General features: G+C 46.6%; 1 long non-coding RNA gene across 1 annotated transcript in view; it reads right to left on the bottom strand.

Annotated features, from left to right (window-relative positions):
- The window catches only part of LOC148145406 (uncharacterized), a 28549-nt gene extending 24514 nt beyond the window's left edge, over window positions 1–4035 (bottom strand). Inside the window, exons 1-2 of the long non-coding RNA XR_015761280.1 lie at window positions 3816–4035; window positions 2389–2468 (exon numbers count right to left, since the gene is read on the bottom strand). This is a non-coding gene — a long non-coding RNA (uncharacterized LOC148145406). The remainder of the gene's footprint in view (window positions 1–2388; window positions 2469–3815) is intronic.
- Window positions 4036–12346: the final 8311 nt, after the last annotated feature.

Below are 12346 nucleotides of genomic sequence, written 5' to 3'. Positions count from 1 at the left end.
TAACTGTACCAGCCTCCACCACTTCCTCTGGCAGTTCATTCCATACACACACCACCCTCTGCATGCAAAAATTGCCCCTTTTAAATCTTCCCCCCTCACCCTAAACCTATGCCCTCTATTACATGAATTCCTAAACCTCTACAAGGCCATCCCTCCCTCAGCCTCTGAAGCCCCAGCCTCTCCCCACAGTCCAAACCCTCCAACCTCGGCAACATCCTTGCAAATGCCCTCCGAACCCTCCCAAGCCCCACAACATCCCTCCCACAGGAGGGCGACCTGAACCACACACAATATTTCATTCTTCAAGCTCCAAGGAGTACAAACATATTCCATACTTAGCTCTGACATAACCAAATTGTTTCTTTGTACAAAAATTTACAGCGTAAGGAGTGATGCCTCCCCATGTCAACCAGCCCATGAGGAGTGTGACCCACATGCAGACTTGCTTGTTGTAGTTAAACACTTTCACTATAAGGGGTAAAAGCTGGCTGGGGCAAACCCTGTCTAAACGAGGCTACCACACAGATTGGCACTGGTAAACCTGACCAGGACAGGCTGGCAACGTTCAACTTAAAAGGGATCTGAAGTAAAGAGGTTTGGATAAAGATGGGTAAGATAGGAAGGAATGGAACTTAAGGGTTAGCAGTATATTGGAATGATTGTGGGGAAATCATAGATTCCCCGCAGTCTGGAAGCAGGTAATTTGATCCATCCCAACCATCCAAAGTGGATCCCACCCTGACCCACCCTCCCTCTGTAACCCTGCATTTCCCATGGTTAATCCTAGCCTGGACATTCCTGGACATCATGGGCAATTTAGCATGGCCAATCCACTTAACCTGCACATCTCTGGACAGTAGGAGGAAACCGGAGCACCTGGCGGAAACTCACACAGACAAAGGGAGAATGTGCAAACTGCACATGGTCACCCAAGGGTGGAATTGAACCCATAGGCCTGTCACTGTGAGGCAGTACAGCTAACCACTGAGGAAGATGTGTAAAAGACATTTGGATAAGTACATGAATAGGAAAGGATTGGAGGGAAATGGGCCAGGAGTAGGCAGGAGTAGGCACCCCAAGAATGGAGTGAGCAACACACAACGGCAGTGCACAGCCAGGTCATCTTCAACAAGCAAGATTTTAACCATCGCACTTTGATATACAACAGTAAATACTGGTAATTCCCCACTATTCTTAATATCCCACAAGGCACTATTTCTAATCTCCAACTCATCACTGTTACTCATCTCCCTCACTAACCCACACCATACTAGGAATTACTATTGACCAGAAACTGATCTGAACTAGCCATATAAATATTGTGGCTACAAGACTAGGAATTGTCTGGTGACTGGCTCACTTCTGACTCGCAAAGCCTGACCACCTCATTAAGGTACAACACAGAAGTACAATGGATGTTTTCCTCTTGCTGGATGAGTGTGACTCCAACAATATTCATGGAATTTAAGACCATCCAGACAAAGTAGTCTGCTTGATTGGCACCCTCTCCAAACATATAAACAAAACAAAACAAGATCAAGAGTAGGCATTTGGCCCTCTGAGCTCGCTGTGTTATTCAATCACATAATGGCTGATCTGAATTCTTTCATTCACTTGGTAATCAAGAATCCATCTACCTCTGCTTTGAGTAAGAAACTTTCAAAGACTTGCAACCTTTTGAGACAAAATACATTCCTTCACCTCTGTTTAAGTATTTATCTAAAATTGTGACCCTTCGTTCTAGATTCTCCCACGAGAGGAAAAATCCTTTCAATGTTCACCTGGTCATGGCCCCTCAGAGTCTGAAATGTTTCCATGAAGTCACCTCTGACTCATCTAAACTCCAGAGGTTGCACGCCTTTCCTCATAAGACAACACCCACCCACCCCCCACCCCCTCCTCCCCCCCCCCCCCCCCCCCCATCCAGGTATTAGTCTAGTAAACATTCTTTGAACTGTTTCCAAAACATTAATATCCTTCCATAAGTACAATGACCAGTGCTATGCTCCAGATGTGATCTTACCAATGCCCTGTATAACTGAAACATAACTTCCATACTTTTGTCATTAATTTCTCTCACAATAAACCGTGACATTAGCTTTCCTGAGTACTCGCTGTACCTGCATACTAATTTTCTGTGACTAATGCACTCGGACACCCAGATCTCTCTGCATCTCAGAGGCTCTGCAATTTCTCAGCATTTAGACAACATGTTTCTTTTTTATTCTTTCTGCTAACGTGAACAATTTCACGCTCTCTCATGTACTCTTTACCAATTCTTAGCATACTCAATTAACCTATTGATATCGCATTATGAGCACCTTATGTCCTTTTCACAACTCATTATCCTATCTATCTTTGTGTCATCAGCAAACTTAAGTACAATACCTTCGATCTCTGCATCCAAATCATTTATATTGTAAAGAGTCGAGGCCCCAGCACTGATCCCTGTGTTAATATCCTGCAACCTGATAAAACAAACAGGTGAAAGTGAGGACTGTAGATGCTGGAGATTAGAGTCAAGAGTATGGTGCTGGAAAAGCACAGCAGGTCAGGCAGCATCCAAGGAGCAGGAGGATCGATGTTTTGGGCAAAAGCCCTTCATCAGGAATGAGGCAGGGAGCCTTGGGGTTGGAGAGATAAATGGGAGGGGGAAGTGGGGCTGGGGGGAAGGTAGCTGAAAGTGCAATAGGTGGATGGAGGTGGGGGTAATGGTGATAGGTCAGAGGGGAAGGTGGAGCGGAGAGGTGGGAAGGAAGATGGACAGGTAGGACAGGTCATGAGGGCTCAGCACCTCCTGTCCATCTTCCTTCCCACCTCTCTGCTCCACCCTCCTCTCCCACCTATCACCATTACCCCCACCTCCATCCACCTTTTGCACTTTCAGCTACCTTCCCCCCAGCCCCACCTCCCTCCTATTTATCTCTCCACCCCCGAGGCTCCCTGCCTCATTCCTGATGAAGGGCTTTTGCCCAAAACATCGATCCTCCTGCTCCTCGGATGCTGCCTGACCCGCTGTGCTTTTCCAACACCACACTCTCGACTGAAAAAGCAAACACTTGTTCCTAGTCTCTGCATTCTGATGGCAAGTCAATTTTCTATTCATGCCATTATTTTACCCCTCACACCATGAGATTGTATTTTCCACAATAATCTTAGATGTGGTACCTTATTGAAAGTGCATTCTCGAAATCTAAACCCAATGGTTTCCCTTTAACTACAGCATATGATACTTGTCCAAAGAACAATAAATTGGTTAAACAAGATTTCCTTCTGACAAAACCATGTGAGGTTTGCCTGATTACCTACCCAAGTGGTAAAAACAATGACTGCAGATGCTGGAAACCAGATTCTGGATCAGTGGTGCTGGAAGAGCACAGCAATTCAGGCAGCATCTGAGGACAGGCAAAATCGACGTTTCGGGCAAAAGCCCTTGCCCTGTTATAATGACTTTCAGAATTATTTCTAACATTTCCTCTGTGACAGTTGTTAAGTTAACTGGCTTTCAGTTTGCCGCTTTCTGCCTTCCTCCCTTGTTTTTAAATTAAGAAGTTACCTTAGTTATTTACAAATCTAAAGGACCCTTTCCTGAATCCAATACATTCTGCGCTATTAAAATCAATTATCTCACCGGCTACTTCCTTTATGATCCTAGGATGAAATCCATCAGGACCTGGGGGCTTGTCAACTTACTTCCAATAATTTACTCAGTACTATATCTCTGGTAATTGTAATTTTCTTCAGTTCCTCCCTCCCTTTTTACAGTGGCTATTGTTAAGCAGTTCATTGCCCTCTTGAGGATGAGTTTCAGATACCTGGCTGTGCCGTTGTGTGTTGCTCACTCCACAGTCAAACTTGACAAAGAGGAGGTATTTCTTTCAAGGGGAAGAGATACAGCAAGAGCTCTCCTCTGATGAGGCTGATGAAGGTCAGGATCCTGATGTGGTCCAGGAGGTTACTTACAGACAGGGTGATAGTCCAAGGAGACCCACAGGCCCATGACAATCTTGCAGCAAATCTCTTACAGGGCAACATAGACAGGTTTGTTTTAATGTTTACTTTGTATGAGGGGCTGGCTGGGAAGTGATGTTTGCTCTGTGTGACCTACTTCATTGGCTTAGGACATTTCATTTTGAATTATTCTGTTGAGTAAAGATTATGTGCTGACACTGTGATCAGTTAGATGAGTCAAGCTGCATGCACAAACCTAGACTTTGCTCTTATTGCACACAACTGTAGACACAGCACAATGTGTACTTCAGACAACAAGGGAACCTGAAGGGAAGCAAGGTTATAGAAGTCGCTTCAAGCAAAGCAGAGGCAGAATACAGAACATTATTCCTGGAGAATGTTCCCGGTGCATCTACAGTCACCTTATTCTCTCAGCGTCCCTACAGGAAGGTGTTCCAGCATCTGTGTAGGAGACATTAGGCTGGCTTGGGTCCTCCAAACCCTGAGCCCCCACAGGCCATCCACCAAAGTCATTACAGGGTACACCAATCAGCAGGAGCCACTACCTCAGCTGCAGAGGCCAGGGCAGCACCCAAGCGTAATGGTAGGCAAAGAAATAAAAAGACTGGCACATGACTGGCGTGGGCACTCAATCAATGTATATACAGTGCTCTTCCATTAGTACACCAGCCCATGTGCTGTAAGAATGTTTTCTGTAGTGTCCACCCTACAAAATGCTGGGATGGATTTCTGAAACAAAGGGAGTGGACCACTTTTCCAGATGAAAGAACAAGTCCTTGCCCTGGTAACTGTAATCAGTTGTTCCTTGCCATTGATGCTGTACACCCATGGCTACAGCAACAGAGGGCAGCTCTGAATCCATTTCTGTCTGAATACTCTGTTGGGGCTGGGTCTCCATGACAACTGCCACTCTTTCCATGGAGGTTTTTTTTATGTTTTTGAGTTTACTCCAGGGATGTGGGCATCACTGGCTGGGCCAGCATTTATTGCCTGTTCCTAGTTGCCCTTGAGAAGGTGTTGGTGAGCTTCCGTCTTGAACTGCTACTGTCCATATGCTGTAAGTAGACCCACATTGCTTTTAGGGAGGGAGTTCCAGGATTTTGACTTGGTGACAGTGAAGGAACTGCAATATATTTCCAAGTCAGGATGGCGAGCACTTTGGAGGGGAACTTGCAGGTGGTGGTGTTCCAATGCTGCCTTCGTCCTTCTAGATGGAAGTTGTCGAGGGTTTGGAAGGTGCTGTCTGAGGATCTTTGCTGAATTTCTAGAGTGCATCTTGTAGATAGTACACATTGCTGCTACTCAGCTTCAGTGGTGGAATGAGTGGATGCTTATGGATGCCGTGCTAATCAAGTGGGCTGCTTTGTCCTGGATGGTGTCAAACTTCTTGAGTACTGTTGGGGCTGCTCTCATCCAGGCAAGTGGGTACAAGGCCTACCCAGGACAGGGGTCCACATATGCACAGAAGTGGCACAACAAGCAGTGGATCCCAAAAGGGCAGGAAATCACCACACTCCAATAAAACGACTGAGCAAAGGGACAGTCAGAAGGAAGGCAAGACTTATGGAAAAAGGAAGGAAGATGCTCCAGACAGTGATAAACCGACTGAACCTCCAGTGGAGAACACAGAGTCACTGGAGGAGGAGACTGTGCACAAACAGTAGGGGTGTGGCAGGTAGCGAGGAAAAACCACAAAGGGAAATCCTGCAGTCTCACAGGGCCAGTAGCAGAGTGGAAAGGGACAGCTGTATGAAGAATGTATCAGGGACTGCTCCTCCAATGATGCACCAATAGGGGAGAGGAAATAAAGTACCCCCTCTACCCAGAAATACTGGATATTGCGAGGGGCCCGGGAAATTCGTGGAGCCCAGCACAGCTCCGGGAAAGCGGGAGCAGTGACACTTTGTTCTAGGGGTGGAACACAACAATAGCTCAGCTCGATGCGGAGCACAACATGAAACTGGACTGTCCTGGCTTCACCTTGGTTCCAATGGCACCTGATCAGGGCAATGGACACCGGGCAGAACAGGAGTGCTACCTCGGCCCTGCAAGGGTGCAACAGCTCTCCGAGACCACGGGGTGCAGGAGCTCGCCCAGCGACAGGACCATGTTTAAATCTTTATTGGACAGTACGGTGATCTATAACAAAACTTAACATGGATTTGAAGATTGTCAGCATAAATGTGCGTAGCGTGAAAGCCAATGTGTTTCCACGTTGGCTTATCTGTCCAATATCAAAGCGGAGTTCCTGTTTCTGCAGGAGTTCAGGATACCAAACCCCAGCAACTACAGGAAATGGTGGAGATTGTGGGCCCTTGGGCCTTCAATTTGGTCAGGGGGAACGATAGCTGTTCGTGCAGCCTGGGTATTCTGCTGGGAGGGGGCATCTTCACCATCTCCGAGGTTAAGGAGGTGGTGGGCAAGTGCCTTCTTGTAGCAGATGTTACATACATAAGACTAATTACCATGTACGCCCCGGTGGTACAGAGTGAGCGGCTGGCCGTTCTACAGCAACTCCCACTGCTGCTGGCGATGTCCACGCCACTCATTCTGGCTGGAGACTTCAACTGCATCATCAATGGGGATGGACGAACCGGAGGGGCTGATGGCGATCGGACACCACATCCAGATTCCCGATGAAAACAGGTAAAGTCACCAAGTTACACGACATTGTCAGACGGAGTGCAGTGTAGATACACCTGGTCAGGCAATACATCGCTCAAGGATAGATTTCCTGTTTGTGCCCCCGCATGTTCTCAGTCAGATCCACAAACAGGGCGGCATGGTGGCACAGTGGTTAGCACTGCTGCCTCACAGCGCCAGAGACCCAGTTCAATTCCCGCCTCAGGCAACTGTCTGTGTGGAGTTTGCACATTCTCCCTGTGTCTGCGTGGGTTTCCTCTGGGTGCTCTGGTTTTCTCCCACAGTCCAAAACTGTACAGGTCAGGTGAATTGGCCATGCTAAATTGCCTGTAGTGTTAGGTGAAGGGGTAAATGTAGGGGAATGGGTCTGGGTGGGTTGCTCTTCGGAGGGTCGGTGTGGGCTTGTTGGGCCGAAAGGCCTGTTTCCACGCTGTAAGTAATCTAATCTAAACGTCAAGCTGGTGTTCTTCTCTGACCACTGCCTCCTGCTGGCTGACTGTCACCTATAGGATGACCAGTGGGCTGGCAAGGGAACGTGAAACTGTTGACCCCAAAAAACATTGAGGAGCTCAACAGGGATTACACAGATTGGAGAGCTGTGAGTCTCCAGTGGACTGGTGGGAAACAGTCACATGATCATCAAGTGGTTCTTTATCCTCAAAGGTGTTAAGAAGGTGAGAGTGAGAGAGAGATGGGGAAAACTATCCAAACTCCAGCAGAGCAGGCAGAACCTACTGCTGTTGCAGATGACTGAGGATCAGCAGGTGAAGAGCCAGTAAGCCTCGCCCTTTGCCTTGGAGACCTCCAAGATAACCTTCCTGTCCATGGTCTGCCCTGTGGAACAGGATGAGACGTGCTCGTGTTTCTTCAGTGAAAGCCTGTAGGAAGAAGATGGCTTGGTAACGTCATCTCAGTCTGACATCCTGAGGATCAGTGAGTCCTTTTAGACTGGACTGTATGACCTGAAGCCCTCAGAAAGAGAGACCTCCCAATCGCTCCTGTCGACTATCATGGAGGTCTCAGACAATAGCACCTGGGAGATGCTGGACCAGCTGCTATCTCTGGATGAGCTGACCAAGACCCTTGAGTCCTTAGGAAAGAATAAAACTCCCAGAAGCAGCAGCTTATTGGCCGAGTTGGATTTGGCTCTGTGGGACTTGATTGGCCAGGACCTGCTGGAGGTGTACAACAGTATGTTTCAGGCAGGGAGCACATACGAATCCATGAGGAAAGATATCATCACCATCATCGCCAAGCAGACGGGAGGGAGGAAATGAGAAATTGGCGACCAATCTCATTGTTGAATGTAGATTATAAAGTCCTGTCTAGGGTCATTGATCTCAAAGTGGCTGCAAGGGAAAACAGACAGTCATATATCTCCTGCTGAAATGTGCCTTTGCAAAGGAAGTCTGGAGAGAGATGCAGTGGCTTTTGTTGAGGTTCATCCTGTGCAGCTCTGTGACTCAGGACTCTGTACTCTGTTGCCTGTTCCCCAGCCACACGCCGAGAGAAAATCAACCGCACCTGGAAGACCATTAACTCAGTGAAAGACGCTCTCTGTTCTGCCTGAAACTTGTTGACTTTCCAGTACAAAGAGTTGACCTTGAATGAGTGTTGCTGATTGGCACATTCCAAGGTGCAGGACTTACGCTGAGGGACAGAGTAAGGCACAGTGGGAAAAGACCCCCGTCTAACATCTTTCTGCTGAAGTCCAGTCTGTTCTATTAATCAGACCCTCTCTTTGCCTCAAACGTATGTAAATAGTGTCCTGCACTTGTAGGAAATGCCTATGGTTTTTTTGCTATTGCAGGGAATTTCAAATTCCAATATTTGTTATATTTTTCTATGCAAAGAACTGTTTGCAGCTGTACAGAACTGCTTTAGTATCTGTGTATGTACATAAAGATGTTTTTATGAATAAAGCACCGTTTACAATAAAAATAAGGCGGGAGATTGTCCATCCTCCTCCTGCAGTGGGTGTATATTCTTTTATGCAGTACTCACTATGATCACAATGTTGGGTGCCTGCTCCCATACAATTCATCAGGCAATTCATGCTCAAACTCACTTACATCAGTAAGAAATAAAAACTAATCAATTACAGAAGAAAACATTTAACAGGCCAAGAGAGGAATGATTATCTTTAACACATCCAATTCTATACTTTAATTCCAAAATGGAAAAGGCTGGTCACAAATACAGATTGTAGGGTGGAGAAGGTTAGTTTGGCCAAATTGGATTCCATTAAAAAAAGATAAATGAGCATGCAGTTGGAATCTGGTGATTTCATTGGTTTCTGGCTGAATTCAGTGATCTTGGTGGTTCTGAAATAAAGGTTTACTGGATTGAGTAGGTTGCTGTTCCAGAGATGTTTCTTTAAACTCTTTATCCTCTACACATGGAGAGCGGGTTAACAGTAGCAGGCAAGACCCAAAGCTTACAAGTTTTGTGAAGACAGAGTGAATAAGGAGGATCCCATTTAGATTCTGAGCTGCTTATGCAGTTTTGCCGAGAGTTTGTGCTTAAAGAATATAAATGCGTGTTGTTTTAGAGTGTGACCACTTTCACTAACTGCCAGTAATTTAAACAGGATTGTATATTTCAATCACACCTTGTTTAGCTCATGTCTGTCAAGCTGTCTGAAACCAGAGTCCCATTGTCAAAACTATTAGCTTTTAATGGACCATCTCCAACAGTTGAATGCCCAGGTAGTTGCCTTAGATAAGATGTTTTGGGCTGGAGCCCTTCATCAGGAATCAGCTGCCTGACTTGCTGTGCTTTTCCAGCAACACACTGTCAACTCTGATCTCCAGCACTGCAGACATCACTGTCTCCTAGTTGCCTTAGATAGCTTTTCAACAGCACAATAGTCCTCAGAGGTTACTTGGCAGACCTACTGCCTTTATTCTAATGGATTTGGATTATGCAATGTAGTGTAATACAAATTAGGTTGCCACCTGAATTGTGTTGGAGACAGTCTGTGTTTCTTAAGGTGTCTGGTTTTAAAAATTCAATGTCTTGTTACCAGCCAGTGAATTTAAAAAATATCATCGATAGATATCAGCTTGACAGGGGATTAACTGATTTTAACCTGTGGTCTTACAAGTTGTAGTTATTCACCCCCATATTTTCACCAATAATGAAAAAAGACAAAAATAGAAATTGTGGGAAAAGCTCAGCAGATCTGGAAGCACCGGTGGAGAGAAATCAGAGCTAACGTTTCGGGTCGAGTGACCCTTCCTCAGAACTGGGATCGATTAAAATATTTTTTAAAATCACACAACACCAGGTTATAATCCAACAGGATTATTTGGAAGTACAAGCTTTCGGAGCGCTACTCCTTTGTCAGGTAGCTAGCTAGTGGTGTGTGATTTTTAACACTGTCCACCCCAGTCCAACACCGGCTCCTCCACAACTTGAAATATTTTGACCTGGGTGTGATGAGTGCTGCATATAGGATCGCACTGGCCCAGCAGTCCCCTACCCCAGCTGACATAATGAGGAATGTGGGACAGGAATAGAAAATCAAGATAGTTTAGCTTTCTTTTTCTCAAGGATTCTTGGTTCAATTGCTGCATGCCGTTCCCCCAGGAGGCTGAGATTATCTTGTGCAATGCATCACGATAGAGGATAGCTCCTGTCCCCAGTGGTACTCAATAACCATGTTCAGTTGTCGGGCAGGGTGTGGATAATGGTGCAGCCTACAGAGGCTTCTTTTCAAGTCCATTTCCATATCAAAGGCTTGCATTCATGTTGCACTTTTGCCTACCCTGGGATGTCCCAAAATGCTGTACTGCCAATCAAATACCGATGATGTCATTTTCATGATTGAAAAGCCGCTGAATATAGTCACCACTGAAACTGTAGGCAACTTTGCATAAGTGTTTTGTTACGTTTCACAACGTAGATATAAATAAATGAGAGCAGTGACTGGGGGTTATCCCCCGAATTTTTAGTAATCATATTTATATCCTGGAGTCATTCGACATTGCACTTAGTTAAGGTCAAGATAGCAAACTGAAACTCTCCTAAATCCTTCTTGCCCACAGCACCACCCCACCCATCCCCAGGTCCCCTGGGTATATAATGAGAGCTGCCCTGACACAGTTCATGCTCAGAGTCAGGTACCTGTAACTAGCCACTAGACAATAACTCACCGACTTGGTGTGCTGCAAAAATGTACAATAGATTCACAGCTGGGTTGAAAAGGTTCTACAAATGTGTGAGAGAAAAGAAAATGATAAGCCGAGCAGTGGATTACAGAGGGAACTAAATCTAATCCAAGACTCAGATCTCAATGAGTAATCCACTCCCAATAGCCAGTCAATAGCAGCTCCCAGAAGGTCAGATTAGCTCAGGCTTTGCTAAGGAGAAAGGTTACTAGGCTACTTGATTAGTAACAAAAACAGAAAGTTCTGGAGAAACTGAGCATGCCCAGTAGCATGGAGAGAGTGAGGACTGCAGATGCTGGAGATCAGAATTGAAGAGTGTGGTGCTGAAAAATCACAGCCAGTCAGACAGCATCCAAGGAGCAGGAGAATCAACGTTTCGGGCATAAGCTCTTCATCAGGAATGAGGCTTGTGGCCCAAGGGGGCTGAGAGATAAATAGGAGGAAGGTGGGGCTGGGGGGAAGGTAGCTGGGAGTGTGATAGATGGATGGACGTGGGGGAGAAGGTGATAGATTAGAGAGGAGGGTGGAGTAGATAGGTGGGAAGGAAGATGGACAGGGAGAACAGGTCATGAGGACGGTGCCAAGTTGGAAAGTTGGATCTTGGATAAGCTGGGGGAGAGGAAATGAGGAAACTGTTGAAATCCATATTGATCCCATGTGGTTGCAAGGTCCCAAGATGAAAGATGAGACGTTCTTCCTCCAGGCGTCAGGTGGTTCGGGTGTGGCGATGGAGGAAGCCCACGACCTGCATGTCCTTGGCTGAGTGGGAGAGGGAGTTAAAGTATTCAGCCACAGGGGAGTGGGGGTGTATAGTGCGTGTTCTTAGAGATGTTCTCTGAAATGGTCCACAAGTTGGTGTCCTGTCTCCCCAATGTAGAGGAGACCACATCGAGAGCAACGGACACAGTAGATGACATGTGTGGAAGTGCAGGTAAATCTCTGCTGGATGTGGAAGGAGTGGAAGGATCCTTTGGGGCCTTGGACAGAGGTGAGGGGGGAGGTGTGGGCGCAGGTTTTGCACTTCCTGCGGTGGCAGGGGAAGGTGCCGGGAGTGGAGGGTGGGTTGATGGGAGGTGTGGACCTAACAAGGGAGTCACGAAGGGGAGGTTCTCTGCGGAATGCAGATAGGGGTGGGGAGGGAAGTATATCCCTGGTGGTGGAGTCTGTTTGTGGCGGAAATGGCGGAGGATGATGTGATGTATCTGGAGATTGGTGGGGTGGCAGGTGAGGACTGGAGGGGGGTTCTGTTCTTGTTGTGTTGGGAGGGGTGGAGTTCAAGGGCGGAGGTGTGAGAAGTGGAGGAGATGTGTTGGAGGGCATCATCAACCATGTGGAAGGGGAAATTGCAGTCTTTGAAGAAGGAAGCCATTTTGGGATGTTCTGCAGTGAAATTGGTCCTCCTGGGAGCAGATGCAGTGGAGGCGGAGGAATTGGGAATAAGGGATGCCCAGTAGCATGTATATCTGCAGATCTGACTGGGCTAGGAATTAAAAGTGGGAGTGAGAAAATGAGGGATAGTACGACATTCCTGTGGATGGTCTGGAAAAATCAAAAGCACA

This window comes from Chiloscyllium plagiosum, unplaced genomic scaffold (genome assembly GCF_037043375.1).
Source record: "Chiloscyllium plagiosum isolate Xiang-an unplaced genomic scaffold, Cpla_swu_hap1 HiC_scaffold_24, whole genome shotgun sequence".
Classification (NCBI taxonomy): domain Eukaryota; kingdom Metazoa; phylum Chordata; class Chondrichthyes; order Orectolobiformes; family Hemiscylliidae; genus Chiloscyllium; species Chiloscyllium plagiosum.
Note: the sequence above shows the minus strand (reverse complement) of the source record. Positions and strands in the feature narration are given on the sequence as shown.